The sequence below is a fragment of the Mauremys reevesii genome, linkage group 3, assembly GCF_016161935.1.
Source record: "Mauremys reevesii isolate NIE-2019 linkage group 3, ASM1616193v1, whole genome shotgun sequence".
NCBI classification, from domain to species: Eukaryota; Metazoa; Chordata; order Testudines; family Geoemydidae; genus Mauremys; species Mauremys reevesii.
In genome coordinates this window covers 54,801,607-54,821,709 of record NC_052625.1, presented here as the reverse complement: position 1 = coordinate 54,821,709, position 20,103 = coordinate 54,801,607, and the positions used below count along the sequence as shown (strand labels likewise).

Genomic DNA, 20,103 nt, shown 5'->3' with positions numbered 1-20,103 from the left:
AGATACAAAAAGGAGCGCTTAAAGATGATAAAGTCATTGCGGAGAAACTAAATGGATTCTTTGCTTCAGTCTTCACAGCTGAGGATGTTAGGGAGATTCCCAAACTTGAACTGGCTTTTGTAGGTGATAAATCTGAGGAACTGTCATAGATTAAAGTGTCAATAGAGGAGGTTTGGGAATTAATTGAGAAACTCAACATTAACAAGTCACCGGGACCAGATGGCATTCACCCAAGAGTTCTGAAAGAACTCAAATGTGAAGCTGCGGAACTATTAACTAAGATTTGTAACCTGTCCTTTAAATCGGCTTTGGTACCCAATGACTGGAAGTTAGCTAATGTAACGCCAATATTTAAAAAGGGCTCTAGAGGTGATCCCGGCAATTACAGACTGGTAAGTCTAACGTCGGTACCGGGCAAATTAGTCGAAACAATAGTTAAGAATAAAATTGTTAGACACATAGAAAAACAAACTTAAGTAATAGTCAACATGGTTTCTGTAAAGGGAAATCGTGTCTTACCAATCTATTAGAGTTCTTTGAAGGGGTCAACAAACATGTGGACAAGGGGGATCCAGTGGACATAGTATACTTAGATTTCCAGAAAGCCTTTGACAAGGTCCCTCACCAAAGGCTGTTACGTAAATTAAGCTGTCATGGGATAAAAGGGAAGGTCCTTTCATGGATTGAGAACTGGTTAAAAGACAGGGAACAAAGGGTAGGAATTAATGGTAAATTCTCAGAATGGAGAGGGGTAACTAGTGGTGTTCCCCAAGGGTCAGTCCTGGGACCAATCCTATTCAATTTATTCATAAATGATCTGGAGAAAGGGGTAAACAGTGAGGTGGCAAAGTTTGCAGATGATACTAAACTACTCAAGATAGTTAAGACCAAAGCAGATTGTGAAGAACTTCAAAAAGATCTCACAAAACTAAGTGATTGGGCAACAAAATGGCAAATGAAATTTAATGTGGATAAATGTAAAGTACCGGTAATGCACATTGGAAAAAATAACCCCAACTATACATACAACATGATGGGGGCTAATTTAGCTACAACGAGTCAGGAAAAAGATCTTGGAGTTATCGTGGATAGTTCTCTGAAGAGGTCCACGCAGTGTGCAGAGGCGGTCAAAAAAGCAAACAGGATGTTAGGAATCATTAAAAAGGGGATAGAGAATAAGACTGAGAATATATTATTGCCCTTATATAAATCCATGGTACGCCCACACCTCGAATACTGTGTACAGATGTGGTCTCCTCACCTCAAAAAAGATATTCTAGCACTAGAAAAGGTTCAAAAAAGGGCAACTAAAATGATTAGGGGTTTGGAGAGGGTCCCATATGAGGAAAGATTAAAGAGGCTAGGACTCTTCAGCTTGGAAAAGAGGAGGCTAAGGGGGGATATGATAGAGGTATATAAAATCATGAGTGGTGTGGAGAAAGTGCATAAGGAAAAGTTATTTACTTATTCCCATAATAAAAGAACTAGGGGTCATCAAATGAAACTAATAGGCAGCAGGTTTAAAACAAATAAAAGGAAGTTCTTCTTCACGCAGCGCACAGTCAACTTGTGGAACTCCTTACCTGAGCATTTAAAAGAGAACTGGATAAATTCATGGTGGTTAAGTCCATAAATAGCTATTAGCCAGGATGGGTAAGGAATGATGTCCTTAGCTTCTGTTTGTCAGAGGATGGAGATGGATGGCAGGAGAGTGATCACTTGATCATCGCCTGTTAGGTTCACTCCCTCTGGGGCACCTGGCATTGGCCACTGTCGGTAGACAGATACTGGGCTAGATGGACCTTTGGTCTGACCCGGTACGGCCGTTCTTATGTTCTTAGAGTAATATGTAGGTTACAATCCAGCTTGGGAGCTCTGTTGCATTCGCTGCCACTTCCTTAATCCAAAATATAGTTGTATTGGCTAGAGGCAATACTATAGAAAATAAAATATAGAGCTGATTGTAAAGTATCAGCAAGAAACCCTGTACATGATGGACATTTGAGTGATGGGCAGACCATACAGATAGAAACGGCTCTTTGAAGATCTTCAAAAGCTCAGCATGGGAGAGGTCTCCAAGCTGAGTATGGTCCTGCTATGAAGGGCATTTCCCAGTTGATGATTGTCTTAGATATGCTATGAACACTTTCCCAGAAAGGTGAATCTTTCTAGCCCAGTAGGCAATCTCATTAAGTGCTTCCTGCTCACCTATTCTTTGCAGAACAGTGGCTTTTAATTATAAAAACATGGGGAAACTGGGTGAATAGTCCAAGATAAGTGTCACTTATAAAACAAGGGAATACTGAATGTAGAGTGAGAGCAGTTATCCTACTATGTTTTGAAGCTAGGTACTGCAACTTGGAGGGTGAAAACCTGACCATTTAGGTATATACACTGTGTATGTGTGATTGTTTTTGTTTGTTTTTCAAACACCACTTGAGTTCATCACCTAGGCCGGCTCCTGTGTGGCTGTGGCTCTGAGGTGGTATGTGCTAAGCTGGTGTTGGAGGTTTTCACTAGCATCCTGTCCCATCTTTATCCAGTGCAAATGGTTTAGATCAGGGGTCGGCAACCTCTGGCATGTGGCTTGCCAGGGTAAGCCCCCTGGCAGGCTGGGCCAGTTTGTTTACCTGCCGCATTGGCAGGTTCGTCCGATCACTGCTCCCACTGGCCGCAGTTCGCTGCTCCAGGCCAATGGAGGCTGCGGGAAGCTGTGACCAATACATCCCTCGGCCCATGCCACTTCCTGCAGCTCCCATTGGCCTGGGACGGCAAACCGCGGCCAGTGGGAGCCACGATCGGCTGAACCTGCCGAAGCGGCAGGTAAACAAACTGGCCCGGCCCACCAGGGTACTCACCCTGGCGAGCCATGTGCCAGAGATTGCTGACCCTGGGTTTGGGTTTATCTTCAAATTAAGCAAAGAAGTTGGTTTGCTTAATTTGACACACCCTGCCCTGAGACTATGGGCAGTTTATTTGTACTAGGGTTTGCTTCAGAAGAAGGTGTAGTCAGGGATTGCAGAAACTAATATGAAATAGGTATCAGGCAACTAGTTCACCTTCATTGCTTTTAACATAAACAGTTTGTGTATCAATATTCCATTTCCAGCTCCTGCCCCCTTCGCAATATTCAGTCATCAGCAACTGAATTTTCTAGTCTAGGAATAACCTTACCTCTTTCCCAGTTAGCCACAGAGCTGTACAATGTTCATGCAGCTGCTTTGGAACTAGTTGTAAGCGTGTGGCCTTACGCTCCCCGCAGTAGCATACCCTATATTGTATTTTTTGCATTTCCCAAAGAAATAGGAAAGTCAGAGTGCTCTTCCCCAGTGATTATTGGGCAGGCACTGTTGTTTCTTGTAAGGAGTAATAGTGCTCTAGTAAGTTTAATTATTTCTGTAGCAGTTAGAGCATAAGCCTAAGAATTAACTTGGGGGCTTTTCCACTGCTTCTGTGTGTGGTTTTAGCCAAGATGTATAAGCTTGCTGCGTCTTAGTTATCCATCTATCGAATGCAGGGGCGGCTCTAGGCATTTTGCTGCCCCAAGCACAGCAGGCAGGCTGCCTTCGGCGGCCTGCCTGCAGAGGGATCGCTGGTCCTGCAGCTTTGGCGGATCTCCCGCAGGTGTGCCTGCCTGCTGCCCTCGCGGCGACCGACAGAGGGTCCCCAGTGGCTTGCCGCCCCAAGCACACGCTTGGCGTATTGGTGCCTGGAGCCACCCCTGATCGAATGTGGGTAGGAGATATCTTAAGGCTGTTGTGATGCTTAGTTAATATTTGAAAAGCACTTTGAGATCAAATTCTTTGACATTTACAGAATAAATCATTTTAATTTATTTGAAATAACTTTTGGAGTTACCTTCAGTTTTGTTTGTGTTCTTTTAAGCTAAATGATCAATCTAAACAGAATGTTTAATTTGACTGGAAACAAATTTTTCTACTTTTCGGTTGGCTTGAAAAATTGTATTTTAAAGTTAACACAAACAATTGTTTGTTTGTTTTTTCAGAACTGAAAAACCAGTTATTCACACAGTTCTAGTGCTGGCAGTCTTCCAGTGCTTTCCCACACTTTTCCTTGTGTGCCCAGACAGACAAGTTCTCCCATGACTCATTGGGAAAGAATTAAAGCAGCACAGCTTACGGCATATCCCACAGTTCTGCAGTGAGAAGTCCTAGAACCTACACAAGGTAGTACAGCAGCAGTGTGGATGCACGCAAGATAGGCCAGTGCAGGTGCTCACAGCTGGATGCTGACCACCTGAGTTAATTCTACAGAAAATCTATATGCTGTGTGCTTGTTTCATGGAAAAAAATCTGCCCTAGAATAATTTATGGTGGAAACTGACCTTTTACTAGTTCCTTTCCACCTCACCTACCATGACTACAAACTTCTCCATCATTCACCAGTGCTTTGTCTGAAGATATGTTTGTAGTACGAGTTGTATCATTCAGTAGTCTCGTTTTGCTAATACCACTATATTAATGGACACATGGCCCTGCTCCCATAGTAGGAGAGCAGAGAAAAATCATTCTTCCACTAGATGTCACTGTGCACTGATAACACAAGGAAGGCTATTGCATTGCACAGCAGCTTGAAGAGGGGAAATAGGTCTGAGTTACATTTTCACATACAGAAGAGATTGTTTTTCTGGCTGGCTAATTTTTTTTTTTAATGAAAACTTGGTTAAACCCCATATTGAGTTAATAAATATTAACCTGACCCATAAACTTAGAGTTTCTGATCTCTTGCTGTAAATCCAGAGTAACTCCACTCTGAGGAGTAATTCAGTGGAACTATCTGGATTTACCTTAGTGTACCTAGAATCAAAATCTGGCCATTAGGATTCACAAGTGGCTTGTGGGCAAATATGCTCTACAACAGTGGTGCCCAACCTTATTACACAGGAGGGCCACGTAAACCTAAGCACAACCTTGTGCGGGCCAAACAGATTCTAGCTATTTTAATAAGATTTAAACTCGCCTGTACTGATTTATATTTTAAGTTCAGCTTGTTTTGTAGGCATTGAGATAGACAATACTATACCTAGAAACAACCTATTTACATGATGATTAAAATGCTAATGAATCAGCTGTTAGTATATAGTGTTGAAGCAGGCTGCAGGCCTTATGATGTGCTCTGGCGGGCTGTAGGTGGGGGCACCCGTGTTCTGTAGAAAGGAAACTATTCTTAACAGACTAGAGCTGGACTATTAGAGGTGTGACATGTACTTTTCATTAGAACTCCTGAGCTAATATTCCTAGAGTCAGTTTGGGTGTATTACAGTTCCCATGGAGTTAAAACAGGGCCCTGGGAGTCAGAAGATCAACTCCGCAACTAACTTGAGTGGTATGAGGCACGTAATTACATTTCTCTATGCCTTGGTTTCACCATCTTTATAATACATCTGAAAAACACAGAAGGCCATTGAAAAAAATGCTCTATAGAAGTGTGAAGTATTCTATAATAACACTTGGCACTCACAGGGGGCCTTTCATCTGAGGATCTTGGAGTGCTTTACAAGCATTCACTAATTAAGCTTCATGACACCCTGAGGTACAAAAGGATATACATACATTTTCACTAATGTTAATTATGCCTGCCAGATCAATGGCCTTAAAGTCTATGAGTCTATCATCACAGCTACTGCTGGGTTATAGGAAGTTGACTTGCGCATACGGTTTTCTGAAAATGTAGGGTGTAATATTTAAGTGCCCATCTATTAACACATGGAAATCTGGGTTTTTTTTTACATATGTATGTAATCTAAAGATAATGGGTGTGCCCTTGAATAGATTAGCACTAGTATAATCCCATCTGCTTTAAAGTGTAATGACTGCTCCTCATGGCAAAAACAGTACTTAGATTGAGCAGATAACTACAAAGGAAAATGGATATTTAGTGGCAAAAGAGGACAGACTTGAAATTACGCTCGAAGAGCCATTTAGTCACTCTCAAGTCTGGGGGCAGGGGAGCCCATTTGAAAACTGCATCCTGTAGGGACCATGACAGCCACTGGAGACAAGGAAGCTTGTCTTGTTTTCCAAGCATGTGTTTTACTAGTGGCCTGAAACCAATGGTGAAATCCTGGCACCATTGAGCTCAGAGACAAGGGTGTATCAGAGTTCCCCTTTTCCCCAGAAACAAACAAGTGTTTCCATTGCTGGAAGGACTGGTCTATACATGGAGTTGTTTATGATTAGCTCCATGTGTGGACACTTACTCTGGAATAAAAGTGCCTTGTCCCTATTCAGTTTAACCCATTGAGTATTCTCTGCTGTGAGACCAGAATGTTATATGCCCAGCTGACAGCCTTCAGAAGATTGTGTGATATAAAGACAAAACATAAAATGTTACATAAACATAAAAGTGACCCTTCAGTGACAAGGGGAAATGCTCTGGGCTCTCCTGAAAGTCATCCAAGGCACAGAGAATCCAGATTCAAGCAGTCACAGGAGACTATTTAACTGCCACCAGCAAAAAGAACATATTGTAAGGGGAAGTTACGCTAACATCCTCTGAATGGTTCCCTAATCTCCCAGTGTCTAGTAATGTCTGAAGTCTACTTCAGTGCCTACTGGATATAGGGCACCCTCATGGATACTTTCAGCAGAAATGAGTGTGGTCACCAAGGCCTGGTCTACATTTAACATTTAGATTGACATTGCTCAGGGGTGTGAAAATTTCACATGTGCTGTAGCTATGCAGACCTATCCCTTAGTGCAGATACATTTAGATCAATGGAAGAATGCTTCCTTCGACCTAGCTACCCTTGCTCAGGGAAGCAGATGTTTTTCCATCACTGTAGGAATCTATGGTGCTACAACAGCATAGCTACAATGCCATAGCCTTGCTGCTATAGCACCTGGATTGTAGACAAGCCCTGAACCACCCTCTCAGCAAATAGAGGTGTTCCCTTTGGTAGGGTTGAGGCACAATTTGTGAAGTAAACCTTACACTGCCATTGTTCATACTGGATCTATTCTAGGATTTTCCACAACCTTCATGAGATGATCTCTTCCCTCCATATAGCTGAACAAGAGGTATAATTATAGGCACTGATCCTGAAAATTAATATTGCAAGGTTGGGACATTAGGCCTCATCTACCCCCAAAACTTGCACTGATTTTAACTAAAAACCTGCTTTCAAATTGATTTGGTTAAACTGCTGCAAAGCCCTGTGTGAACAATTAGTTAACAATTGGCTTGTAATATTTACCTTAAGTAATAAGCCACTTGTAAACCAATTTAAGGGCCTAGCTACATAAGCAAATGGTATCAATTTGACTAAATTTGTTTAGAAACTGATTTAATTACATTGTCCATGCAATAGCTATACCACTACAACCCCTAGTGTGGATAGTTAAACCAATATAACGATGCCTATATATGGGATAAACCACCTGTATACTGATATAACTGCAGACATGCTGGAGGGCTTGTACCATTTAAAACTATATTGGTATAGTTCAAGTGGTACAACTTCTGTGTTTAAGTAACTAAAACTGATTAAGTTAAACTGATACAATGTTCATGTAGACAAGGCCTAAGTGGGTTTACACAAGGTTAACAGAACTAGTTTACAAAGCTATTGTAGTCAAACCAGTGCAAACTGTGCATGTAGACCATCTCTTCTTACATCTGTTTTTATGTATATTCATAAGGCAGCTTGCACTTTGTTGGTGCTTTACACATAATAAATCATAGCAATTAATCATTCAGGAATAAAGTTAAATGTAAAAATCTAGTAAATAGAAGCTAGAAGAAAGTTTTAGATATGAAATTAGTTAACTTATTCTGAGCAGGGCTACAGCCCATGACACTAACAAATCTTCTATCATAGAGCAGAACTCTGAAATTGCCTGCAATTTCTCCTTTTAAATTGAGTTGATTGGAAAAAAATTGATAGAACCGTTTACTGTTGGAAAATGCAGTTCCATTGAAATCAAACCACTTTGCAAAATCATGTTGATGTTGCCAAAATTTCACCATGGAGGGGGAAAAGGAGGAAAAAAGTTCCAACAATATTAAAATGCCACATTTTAACATTTCAGAAATTAAATATTTCCATTTTCCCTTTCAAAACAACTACTTCAATTTTTTATTTTCTATTATGTATAATAAAATGTTAAGTCAAAATCAAAACCAACCATTCAAAGCAAACTTTTTTCAGAGTTCTTTCATCAGGCATTTTGAAGTATTTAGATTTTGTTCCTAATCAGAATGAAAACAAAATTTTGAAATCTCAAAATCCTTTGCAAAAGGGAAATTCCATTCTTCATACAGCTCTACTTTTAAATAGAAAAGTTTCCTCTAAAGTTTTTAGCAGCTCCGGTTGTTAGAAAGAGTGCTCTGGTTAATACAGCTATGCTACAGTTCTGGTTTCAATTCTAGCTGATTAACATAGTAAATGCAGCCTGAAGATAAGGAGGCGTCAACTATTTTAAATTGCTCTGACTATTGGAGGGGTTACACCTGCAGCTTTACTTTTGCAGATCATTACAGCTTTAAGCAGGATACATACACACTGTCTAAAATGGTTGGTCTGAAATTAGACAGAGCAGCTGTGATTTCTTTTGGAGGTGCCCAAGTGGCATGAATGTCTGTGGACATTTAGTGCCCTCCCTCTGCTCTGCCTGGCACTAGGGCTTGAAACATACAAGAAGCCTGATCTTACTACAGAGGGCAATGTGCTATTTAAGCACCTTCTTGTAATGTGTGGAAAGAAACATTGTGTAATCATGAGGAACAGTCACTCTGAGACATGCTGAAAGGCTCCTGCCGCTAGTAGTAAAGCATCATGGGAGTTTCAAAAAAAAAAAAATAGAGATTTCTAACACAAAAGGTATTCTACCCAATGTGAGACCTCATTATGATGGAAAAACATTAATTGATCAAGTATCAGAGGGGTAGCATCCGACAAAGTGGGTATTCTCCCACGAAAGCTGATGCTCCAAAACATCTGTTAGTCTATAAGGTGCCACAAGACTTTGCTTTTATTAATTGATCAGTGGACTGGAAGTTGGCAGTTGCCTAGGGCGCAGTGAGCATGGCCTGATTACATTCATTACTGGCAAACAGAGGACAACCAGTAATATGGCTCCAAAAGAGTTAATTTCCAAAAGCCCAGGAAAATTATGAGCAAAATTGATAGAGGGGAAAAACAGACTGTAAAATGAAAATTAGGCTCTCTTAAACAGTTTTAGGCAGCCAAAAAGTCCCAATCCCAAAAGATGACAACCTTGGTTAAAAGCTCATCCTGGCTACAAGGGGATGTGAAGGCAGCAATTAGAAATAAATATATAATAAAAAGGAAAAAGTTAAATAGCTAACAATCGATATAAATTAGAAACAGTGTTGAAACTTGAGAAACTAAAGACATCATGGAAAAAACCAGCACAAGCAGTTTTTTTTAAGTAGCTCATGAACAAAATAAATCCTCACAATGGTAGATGACTAGATCATTCGCCCTCTGCAATGTGACTGGATGTGCAGGGACTAGAAATGGGTTATGGAATCTTTGTTCAAATACAGCCCAGGTTGGTGGTGACAAAAAAAATTTAAAATCAGTTGGCTGCTCGGTGTTTGATATTAATGAGCTGATGGGTCTCGGTCCAGTATCTAAAACATTTCCATAGGAGCCATCATCATATAAATCTATGCACTGACTGCCTAGTGGGCTGATGTCTGGGCTACAAAAAGCTTGAACAACTGATGCCCATCATTGAGGCATCAGCAATAAGTGAAGATGCTGACACCGTATGCTGACGGTAAACTGATTTTCCATTGGAGTTGGCATAAAAATACCCACCTTCACAAACAGAAGCTCTGTCAATGGGGGAAGCTCTCCCACCAACATAGCGCTGTTCATATGAGTGCTTATGTTGGTCTAACGTGTCGCTCAGAAAGGTGGTTTATTCATACCCCTGAGTGACATAAGTTATGCCAACATAGGCTGTAGTCCACACATAGCCTTGGGCCCCATCTACACTGGCAACTTTCTGCGCACTAAAGCGGCTTTGAGCACTGTAACTCCTGAGGTGTACACACTGCCAAGCCACTTAGTGCACAGAAACTGTGCAGTTACAGCACTATATAAAAAACACCCCAACAAGAGTTGCACAGCTCTCTGCGCTGGGGCTAAAGCGCTGCGATGCCAGTGTAGACACCGTGGCGATTACAGTGCTGTGATTGGCCTCCGGGAGGTGTCCCATAATGCCTGTTCTCACCTCTCTGGTCATCGGTTTGAACTCTACTGCCCTGCTCTCAGGTCACCAACTGTCAGCCCCACCCCGTACATTCCTTTGCAGATTTAAAAGTCCCCTTCCTGTTTGCTTGGTGATGTGTGCAGTGGTCTCAGTGCATCTTTCCAGGTGGCCATGCCTGCTCGACGTGCCAGGCAATCCCCGGCTTGGAGCAATGCTGAGCTGCTGGACCTCATTGGCATTTGGGGAGAGGAAGCTGTGCAGTCCCAGCTGCACTCCAGCTGTAGGAAATTATACCTACACACAAATTTCACAATGCATGATAAAAAGGGACCATGACCAGGACACATTGCTGTGTAGGGTAAAAGTGAAGAAGCTGCGGAACACCTACCACAAGGCGCAGGAGACAAACCACCGCTCCGGTGCTGCGCCCACAAGCTGCCAGTTCTACAAAGAGCTGCACGCAATACTCAGTGGCGACCCCACCTCCACTGCGAAGGCCCCTGCGGATACTTTGTTGGCTCATGTGCCAGCTGAGAGTGGACAGAACCAGGAGGAGGAAATCTTGGACAAAGAGGGGGAAGGAGACCCAGAGGCAGAGGACGACTTGGAGGCCAGGGATGCATGGTCAGGAGCTCTTTTCTATCCCAGAGGAGCCTAGCCAGAGTCAGCAGTTGGAGCTTGTCAAATCGCAAACAGGAGAGGAGGCCCCTGGTAAATTGATCTGATTTGGGTAATTGCTGAAGTGAGTTGTTGTGAGCAGGAGGATTGCAGGAAACAGGCTTGTCTTTTGCCACATGCCTAGTCTGAGCAGTGGAACAGGCTGTTGATAGACTCCCTCACTTACGGCAGCTCCTGACAAATCATTCCATCACATAAAAAAAAAAAACAATCTGCTATGTGGAAGAATCTTTTAATCTACTTAAGAGCCATTTGATGTTATCCATCATCTATGACTTTAGGTCTTCCTGTGGGAAAGCCAACCACAAGTGAATAAAAAACCACCACTAATACATTCCCACTTAAGCTCTCCCTTATCATTCCACTAACAGGCAGGAAGAAATAGTTTTCCCAGCTTTCGTCATAGAAATAGATGACCTGATGGCTTCTGCACAGAACACAAAGTCTTTCCACACAATGCACCTAAGTGTCTGCATTACTTCTCGGGCTTTGTCAGACCTCCCTTCCAGTCCCTATCAGCGTGATTCCATTACAGCCACCCTGCCCAGGCTCGAACAATGGGTGCTGGGGGTATAAAGCTTCAAGTAATAAGAGCGACCAAAAACATGGTCTCATTCACCTACTGGGTTTGCAGTTTTTTCCTTTGCTTTCAGTACCTCGCAACATCTTCCACTGGGATTTCACCCTGGTGTGGAATACAGATGCCCAACATCCCTGGAAAGTAATGGGAGAATGGGGAGAATAGCTCATGACAATCTGGGCATAGTCACCAACTTCTAATGGTGCCAGAAGGTGCTTGACCCCTTTTGCCCTGGCCCCACCCTAACTCCACCCCTTCCCTGCCACCTCCCATCCCCAACTCCACCCCATTCAACTCCTTCTCCAAATCCCCACCTCAGCCCCACCTCCTTCCCTGAGCCTGCCACATTCTCATTCCTCCCCCCTCCCTCCCAGACCTTGCTACAGCTGTTTGGCAGCGGCAAGCACTGGGAGGGAGGAGCTGGGACGCAGCATGCTCAGGGGAGGAGGCGGAGGTGAGGTGCGGGGTGGGGAGCTTGGCTGCTGGTGGGTGCAAAGCACCCACTAATTTTTCCTCATGGGTACTCCAGCCCCAGAGCATCCACAAAGTCGGTACCTATGACTCTGGGGGCTCTGGTAAGTCTGCTTTCTCTGCTTTGCAGAGTGTCTTTCAAAAATTTTAAGCTAAAAAAAAAATCACAAATCTCTTATAAAAGTGCAGGAAACCTTGGGAGACTAAAAAAATTAATATGCACAAGAAAAATTCATGGTTTCTTCATGTGATTAATTTAAGTGAAAACTCACTTTCTTGTTGAATTAAAACATTTCCCTGCCATGATGAAAACTCCAGCACAATAGTCTGTTCTAGGGTTTGAGATCCAGAAAATTAAACAAACCAGAAGAATGTCCTTGCCCAAGCCAAGAGGAAGGCCAATGTTAAAAAGAGAATGAACCAGCAAAAATGGTGAACATTGATTTTCATTTAAAAAAAATCAAATTGAATTCTTTTATCCCAGGGACACACTTGGTAAAAAAAAAAAAAATACACGTGACTTCTCTGCATAGCCTCCTTCTGACCACATTGTAAAATCATAGTCATCCATGGAGGTACCTCTCTAGAATATGTTACTATACTAATTGCTCATCCTATTTTATGAATTAGTCTCAATTTTTCACTATTGTCAGCTACTTGGAGTGGTCAACAGGCCATGATATTCACACCTTTCAACTGCATCTATTACACAGCTCCAGCATGTATATTAAGACCTGGAAATAACAATGAGTTAAGGTTTCATTTTCTCAGAACACTCTCTCATGGTTTCACAGAAAGAAGATACCGATGGTTTGTGCTGTCTAGATTTTAAATGTGCCTTCTAAGTTGGAGGAAATGGTTAAAGTTGAGATTTGCCAATATTTTTTGGGAGGCCTAACGCTTTCTTCCTGCATTTACTTCCTCCATGCCTAGCAAACTTTAAATATTCCTAAACTATTTCTGTCTCTCAAATGAAGGAGGCTATGAATGGGAAGTATACTGTGAGGAATTGGAGGTCTTTTAATACCACTTTGGAATTGTGGAGGACCTTAAATTATAGAAATTAATGTATGATAAAACTCCTGTAGGTATGTGGATGCAACATGAGTTAACAGGGTTGTGTATCGTCATGGGTGGTCACTTTCACAAACAAAAAAACCACCACACAAACATGTGTTAAAAGAACTAGAAAATAGCGAGAAAAAAACCTATGAAGCCTCCAAGGAGGAAAATCTTGTAAATAGAAAATGATCAAAGAAACATTCTCCAACCAAACAATTTCAGAGACAAAAGGAAAGACAGTCTAAATGAGACTCAAACTCCAGTGTCGAGATTCCACACAAAGAAAAGGATTGTATAGACATCATCATGACCACCAGATGTTTGCTGCATGTTTGCTTCGTACTGCTTTTCTCCACTGTAATCTCATCTCAGCTCTGTACCATGCTTCACTTCCAGCAGAACACAACAAACAGAGGGCTTGGAGCTTCTGAGGGGGAAAAAGAGCAGAAATTTCCCCTCACAATGCATAAATGAAAGGGCAGCTTTCAAGCCCACCCAGGATGTTGCTCAACTCCCAGTGTCCCAGAAGGAGAATGCCAAGGTGGCAACCCAAAAGATCCTTCAAAGTTCTTAAACATCTTTAGCAAAAACCTCACCCAGAGTGCCTGGGATTGGAACCTGACTATGGCAGTCCTAAGTGGACTTTAACCAGCAAATTCAGCAGCTGGAGGCACGTTTAAGAACCACACAGCCTGTGTGCCTGGGAGATCATTTGCATGGAAATACCCAGCTGTTTTGTACTGATTGACAAACTCACTAGAAGCCTTAGTAACTAAGGTACAGTACAAATCTTTTCCTTAGAGTTCTGTCTTAGGGCAGTGCTGTATCAGCCAATCAAATCATAACTTGGGGGCCTTCTGACCAATCAGCTGCTGCTTCATGTTACACCCCAATGCAAGGAGGGAGGTGTCGGTAAAGTTCTTTAAAGGGTCATCCAGGTGGCAGGGGCTGGGAAGGGGAGAGTTTGGATAGACCAATGGGGTGGCACCTTTCCCCTCCCACCCCTACTGATGTGAGTTGGAACCCAGGCTCCTGGGTGAGTAAAATTAAAAAGGCGCCACTTGTGCTTGGTGGGAGAATTGGCTGTTCCCTGCCCTAGCTATGCTACTGGCTGAAGTGACTATATGAACTCTGTCCCCCTGACCTGATGATGTGGTTCATGGACAAGAGGCTGAAGGACCTGAGGCATGCAGGGCTGCTGGCTGACGAGTTTATAGACAGCCGGTTGGGATATGGAATGGAATCCCAGTGGGACAGGCCCACATCAGTGTGTGGAGGGGTGGGGGGGGGTCACCCAGGGGCTTCCCTGAGGGGAGTCTCAGATAAATCCCTCCTGAAAGGCACAGCCAATACCAGAGCTGACCAACCAGCCCCAAGGGACCCACGGGACCTGAGGTGTAATTACCATGGGCAGAGCAGGGCCAACAAGGGTGGCGGGGGAAGCCGGTACAAATTACCAGGGCCTGGGGCCCAGCTTCATCGGCCCTATTTAGCCAGTCCACCCTTGCTGGGGGGCCTGAAAAAATTCTCACCAGGGCCTGAACCCACTCTCGGTGGCTCTGGGCAGAGGGGCCACAGATGGGCCCAGTGCCGAAAACTCAGGGACAGGATGAGCAAACTGAGCCCTTAAAGGGTTATCTGGGTGGGAGCCCAGCCAGGGGAGGTGCTGGGTCCCCAGGCAGGAGGGGCTGGCAGTTTAGCAATGGCTCAAGTGGGAAGAGTTTCCCAGGCCAGCTCTTTGGGGAGGCTTGATGCTCTGGATTCAAAGTTCTCAGTCTACAGGGTGGGTGTGGGGTGGCCCTGAGGAGTGAGTCCCTCATTCCCCTGGGAGGTGAATGGGAAGCAGGTCACTGGGTACTGGGACACAGACGCTGAAGTGACGCTAGCCTGGCCTGAGGTGGTGGCCCCAAACCGAGTGGTGCCCAACACCTACCTAACCCTGATGGGCATGTGTGGGCCCCAATTTAAGGTACCCATTGTAAGGGTACATCTGAAATGGGGGGCCAAAGAAGGGCCCAAAGATGCAGGGGGTGCACCATCAGTTGCCAGCCAAGGTGCTCATAGGTGGTGAGCTGGTGGAGTGGCTGGGCAGCCCCTGGAGCACCCTAGTCATCACCTGTAGCCAGAGCCAATGAAGGGCACTCTGCCCTGATACCAGGGGTGATGCCTTGCTGGGAGTGCAGGTCCCTAACCTGGTGGGAAAGGAGTCACTGGGGAAAGGATTTGGCAGGGCTGCAGCCTTGGATCCAGCCACTGAGAGCACGCGCAGGTCCCCATCCCTTCCCCAGCTGCTCAATTCCAGGCCGAGAGAAGCTAAGGGAACTTGCTGGCCAGAGCATGGCAAAACCCCTGGGGGAAGGCTGCAGGGAAAGATTCCTGTGGGAGAAGGGATTCTTGTACCAGAAATGGGCTCTCCAAGGGGAAGTGGAACCATGGGGAAAATCAGGAGACAGCTACTGGTCCCCCAGAAGTACTGCCTCAGACTATTGTACCTGGCCCATGATGTTCCTCTCTCAGGACACCAGGGGATCCAGTGCACCAGGCAGAGGCTGCTACAGAACTTTTACTGGCCCAGGATCTTTGATGCCATCCAGCAGTACTGCAGGTCCTCTGACCCCTGCCAAATGGTGGGCAAGGCCCAGGACAAGGGGAAAGCAGCTTTGAGGCCCCTGCCCATCATAGAGAAGCCTTTCCAGAAGGTGGCCATGGACATAGTGGGACCCCTCAACAAGTCAACTCAGACGGGGTAGGGTAGATTTCGCTACTTGCTAGCCTGAGGCAGCAGCCTTAGCCTGTAAGGAGGCAGAGTGGGTTTTTTCCAGCAGAGTGGGGTTCCCCAAGGAGGTCCTTACAGACCAGGGCTCCAATTTTGTGTCAACTCTGCTCCAGTGCTTGTGGGAGAAGTGTCAAGTCCGACACACTTGGGCCTCAGTGTATCACCCTCAGTCCAACGGGCTGAGAAAGAGGTTCAATAGGACCATAAAGGTGATGCTGAAAACCTTTATAAACCGGCACCCACAGGACAGGGACACATGTTTACCACCTGGGAGGTACCCCAGGAATCAACCATGTTCTCACCTTTCAAGTTGCTGTATGAGAGGATAGTGAGGGGACCCCTGGACTTGTTGAGGAATGAATGGGAGGGGAAGGCCTCCCCCAGTGGGAGGGGGGAAAAAAAAAAATCAGGAGATGGAGTATGAACTGACTTTCCAGGAAAAGCTCACTGAGCTCATGGACTTGGCCTGGGAGAATTTAGCCAGTGCCCAAGGGAAGCAAAAGGTCTGGTATAACTGCTCAGAACATGGCTGCTCTTGTGTTATCAGGGACCAGGTGATGGTTCTCATTCCTGTGAGAAAAAACAAGCTACACATGGCCTGGGATGGGCCCTTTAAGGTCATCAAGCAGCTGAATAAGGCAAACTATAATGAAACCCTTGTGGCCAGAGTTGGGCACCAGCACAATGAGAATCCATGAAAATGTTAGTTCTTCTGCAATGAAGAGATCCTCAATAGCTGTGCACATCTTTATGAAACTTATTCAACATAAGAATGGCCATACTAGGTCAGACCAAAGGTCTACCTAGCCCAGACAGTACCAGGGTCTTCCAACAGTGGACAATGCCAGGTGCTTCAGAGGGAATGAAGAGAACAGGTAACCATCACATGATCCACCTCATCGTCCATTCCCAGCTTCAGGCAAACAGAGGCTAGGGACCATCCCTCTTTCCAACAGATTTTGCAATTTCAAGCACATTCACCTAGTCCCTTAACTATCATCATATGCACATATGTTGGATATGGACATTAGGTAGAAATGTAAAAGTTTGCTTCTCTTTCTTAAACATTTGGCCCTGAGAGTCGTACAACAGACCTCCTTAAAGGCTTCCTCAGCATTTGTAGGTAGATTTATTTGCATGACAAGTTGGTCAGTTACATGTAGCTTCTGGATTTGCATAAGACTTTGTGCAAATGCCAAGGTTTGTTAGCTAGCACTCAAATGGGAAACAAACCTAATTCTAAAGCAGTTCGGTAATTTATTTACTGGCTTTGAAATATTGGCTCCGCCTCTTCAGTATCTACTGCCTGTCCATTAGTCTTCCCAGAAGGTCAGTAACAATAATATCCATTTTTATAAAGAAAATATTTGCATGCCAAGAAGGGACCTCAAAGTGAGTTGTCTTAACTCCCTACAAGAAGTTATCATGTGTATGTTAAATTGAGGGGAAAAACAATCGGTAAAGAAACAGATTTGTGTTTTATACTTCTAGGTATGCACAACAGAAGCAGGAAACAACCCCCCTGCCCATCCCAGATGAAGCCCTGGCTGCAGCAATACTTGTTTACCTTCCACTCTACTTCCTCAATCAGCCCAATCTAGATGAAGCTTCAACTGGTCCAGCATGCTGGAACAACTGACAGCATCATCTTGGCAACAGCTTATTAGGCCATGTTCAATGCACTGCAGTATCTCCCCAGTGCAGGATTTGCTTTGAGATCCTAGCCCCAATCTATAATGCCACAATAATGTGAGTTTGGTCAGGGGCTCTGTGCAATCCATCAAGAATACACTAACCACACAAGAAATATGACAGAGCTTGGAGGGGATGGATAAATAAATTTAAAAAACCCCACTCATTGCTCAAGGTACACTTCCCTCTGGAGCTGAAAGCCCTCACCTGTGGAGCATTCCTGTGCTGGCAATCAGGAAGAGCACATATATTTTATAAAATAAAATGCTGGAACATTCTTGAAGGCCTGCCCCCAATAGAGGACAATGGGGCAAACTTCAAAATGTGTCCCATTCCATAAATGCAGAATGCATCCTAAAGGGCTCATTTTCTATACAGCATTTTAATAATGGGGTTAGCCACTTATATAGAGTACTATGGTGATGGTTGTTATACTCATGGCTAGGGTGGATACTCGGCAGCAGTTGGATATGCCACAAGCTGCACAGTTACCTAGTGCTTCTATTTTGTGAATTAGACTGGGGGGGGGAGAGAAGAAGAAAGAGAAATGTGATCCTTTATTTGTGTTTATTTTCTTGTTTGGGGAAATCACAGCTTGCTATGCCAGTGAGCAAATTAGTCAGGCAATCTCAGGGGTGTGTGTGTGTGTGTGTGTGTGTGTGTGTGTGTGTGTGTGTATAGGCACATGCATGTATACAAATGAACTGATGTCTGCATGGATATGTTCTGCTTCACCCCACCACCCCCTACTTTTTTTTTTTGGGTGTCCAGCATCTTGAGAGTGACAAATACACAAGGAATCCTAAACCATGCCGCTCATGACCTCAGACAGGTAGTGAGCTGGTGAAAAAGGAGTATTTAAGAAAGCATATAATTACAGGAAAATTTAAATTACAGTTTTTGGAGGAGTAGCTAAATCAGGGCTAATGAAACTAAGTCATTTAGACATACACGTGTACCTGGTTGGATGGTCTCTACGTTATGCTGTTTAAGATCCTCTAGCAAGACTTTTCAGGGCTTGCCATTTATACCTGGGAAGAGGAAGAGTTCTGATCTTAGGTTGAAATAATCCTGGGAAACATAGTTCAGCAAACAACTACAATCATTTTAAATTAGCTGAATTGCAGCATCAAGTCTGTTCTATTATCCTGAGCTAAAGTGTCTCAGAACTACTCTACCACAAAATATCCCACATTCCTTCTGCCTTGAAGAACATAACTGGGGCACTGACAAACATTTAGCATCAGATTTTCAAAAGTCTAGAATGGTGGCAGCTGGCAGGTGTGGAGCACTTTTGAAAGTCTGGCCACTTCAGTAAAGCACCCAGATGGGAATGGAACTCTTGAAAATATGGCAAAAAGGGATAATTCTGCTATAGCACACACTTTTAGTATCTTATTTGTAAATTTTCCCACTGAAGTCAGGGGGACAACTCATGGAATAAGAGTATTGCTCAGTGAAATTAAAGGAGAGAGAGTAAGCCAGCCCTTAATGCACCTTTGCTAGTTTGGAGTTTATTTATTGTTTCAAGGCAGCACAATCTATATAGAATTTAAAAAAATAATTAAAAAAAAAAACACCATACAACATACAAACCCACACACACACCCCCAACCAAATTTGGGGCTAGGCCAGGAGCTAAGTAAATTCAAATCTTAACAGCACAATTATTTATGACTTGCCGGCAATAGTTATCCCTTCCAAAAAAAGGAAGTTCAAGTAGGCAATCTTATTTCATTTTGTATGAAATTTCTTCTAAAGGAAATATGGAAGTAAAGATTTCAAAAGCAAGTGCAAGCTGGAGTGATTCCCCCAACCCCCTTAACCTGGTATCCAATATGGACAAAGTAAATAATTTCATATTAACTTGCTGCTAAAAGAATCCCTTCTGCAGACAGGGGTCTGCCAGCACATGTGCTCACACAATATGAAAGTGGCCAACAACAGTCAGTCATTTACTGTTTGCCAAAATGTGCTATCATCAGTGAGATGGCTTTTGAAGGAAGTAGGAGCTGGATGACTGAGATACAGTGCTTGCCATGAGGTGTAGGAAAAGAGAGAGTGGACAAGGAAAACTACAAAAATATAGCTGTTTCAGACATGCTGCAGTTAAAGTAATGCAAGAAAAAAAAAAAAGGTATTGTAACAGGGTTTACTCACCAATAAGCACTTCATCATGGCCAGGCATAGCATCACAGTGTCCTTGTGCAGTAGCAGCCCTTGTCGACAGTCACCCTAGGGCTGTGGTAGTTTCTTTCAGATAATTCATCCCTCCAGCCAGGTATAGCCCATTCCTTCGAGGGTCAGTTATCTTAACAGAAATAAAAGGCTTCCACCCTCACCACAGCTCTTCTTCAGCAAGGTCACATTCAGCCTGCAGCCCTCTCACTGGACTCAGCTACCCTTGTATACCACTTCCTTGGGACTGGTAGGGGAATCCAGTCCCAACCCCAATTCTGGGTTACAGCTCAGGGCCCTGTACTAAGTCAAATGCTCTACCCATGTTACAGTTTTCCCTGTGCTATTTCCTTCCTCACCTCTTTACTTCCCTTCTGGGTCTTCCAATCTGTTCTCTGGTTATTCATGGTGCCTCCCTACTCACTCAAGGCCCTGCAAGTACCTTTTGACTCCCTGCATTC

At 43.9% G+C, this 20,103-nt stretch overlaps 1 long non-coding RNA gene across 2 annotated transcripts in view; it reads right to left on the bottom strand.

Moving 5' to 3' along the window:
* Positions 1–20,103, bottom strand: part of LOC120401900 — a 23,838-nt gene extending 3,735 nt beyond the window's left edge. Inside the window, exons 1-3 of one of the 2 annotated variants that reach the window (XR_005596821.1) lie at positions 19,625–20,103; positions 18,424–18,495; positions 13,200–13,423 (exon numbers count right to left, since the gene is read on the bottom strand). This is a non-coding gene — a long non-coding RNA (uncharacterized LOC120401900). Of the gene's footprint in view, positions 1–13,199; positions 13,424–18,423; positions 18,496–19,624 lie in introns of those variants that run through there. The other variant, XR_005596822.1, reaches the window with a different exon arrangement.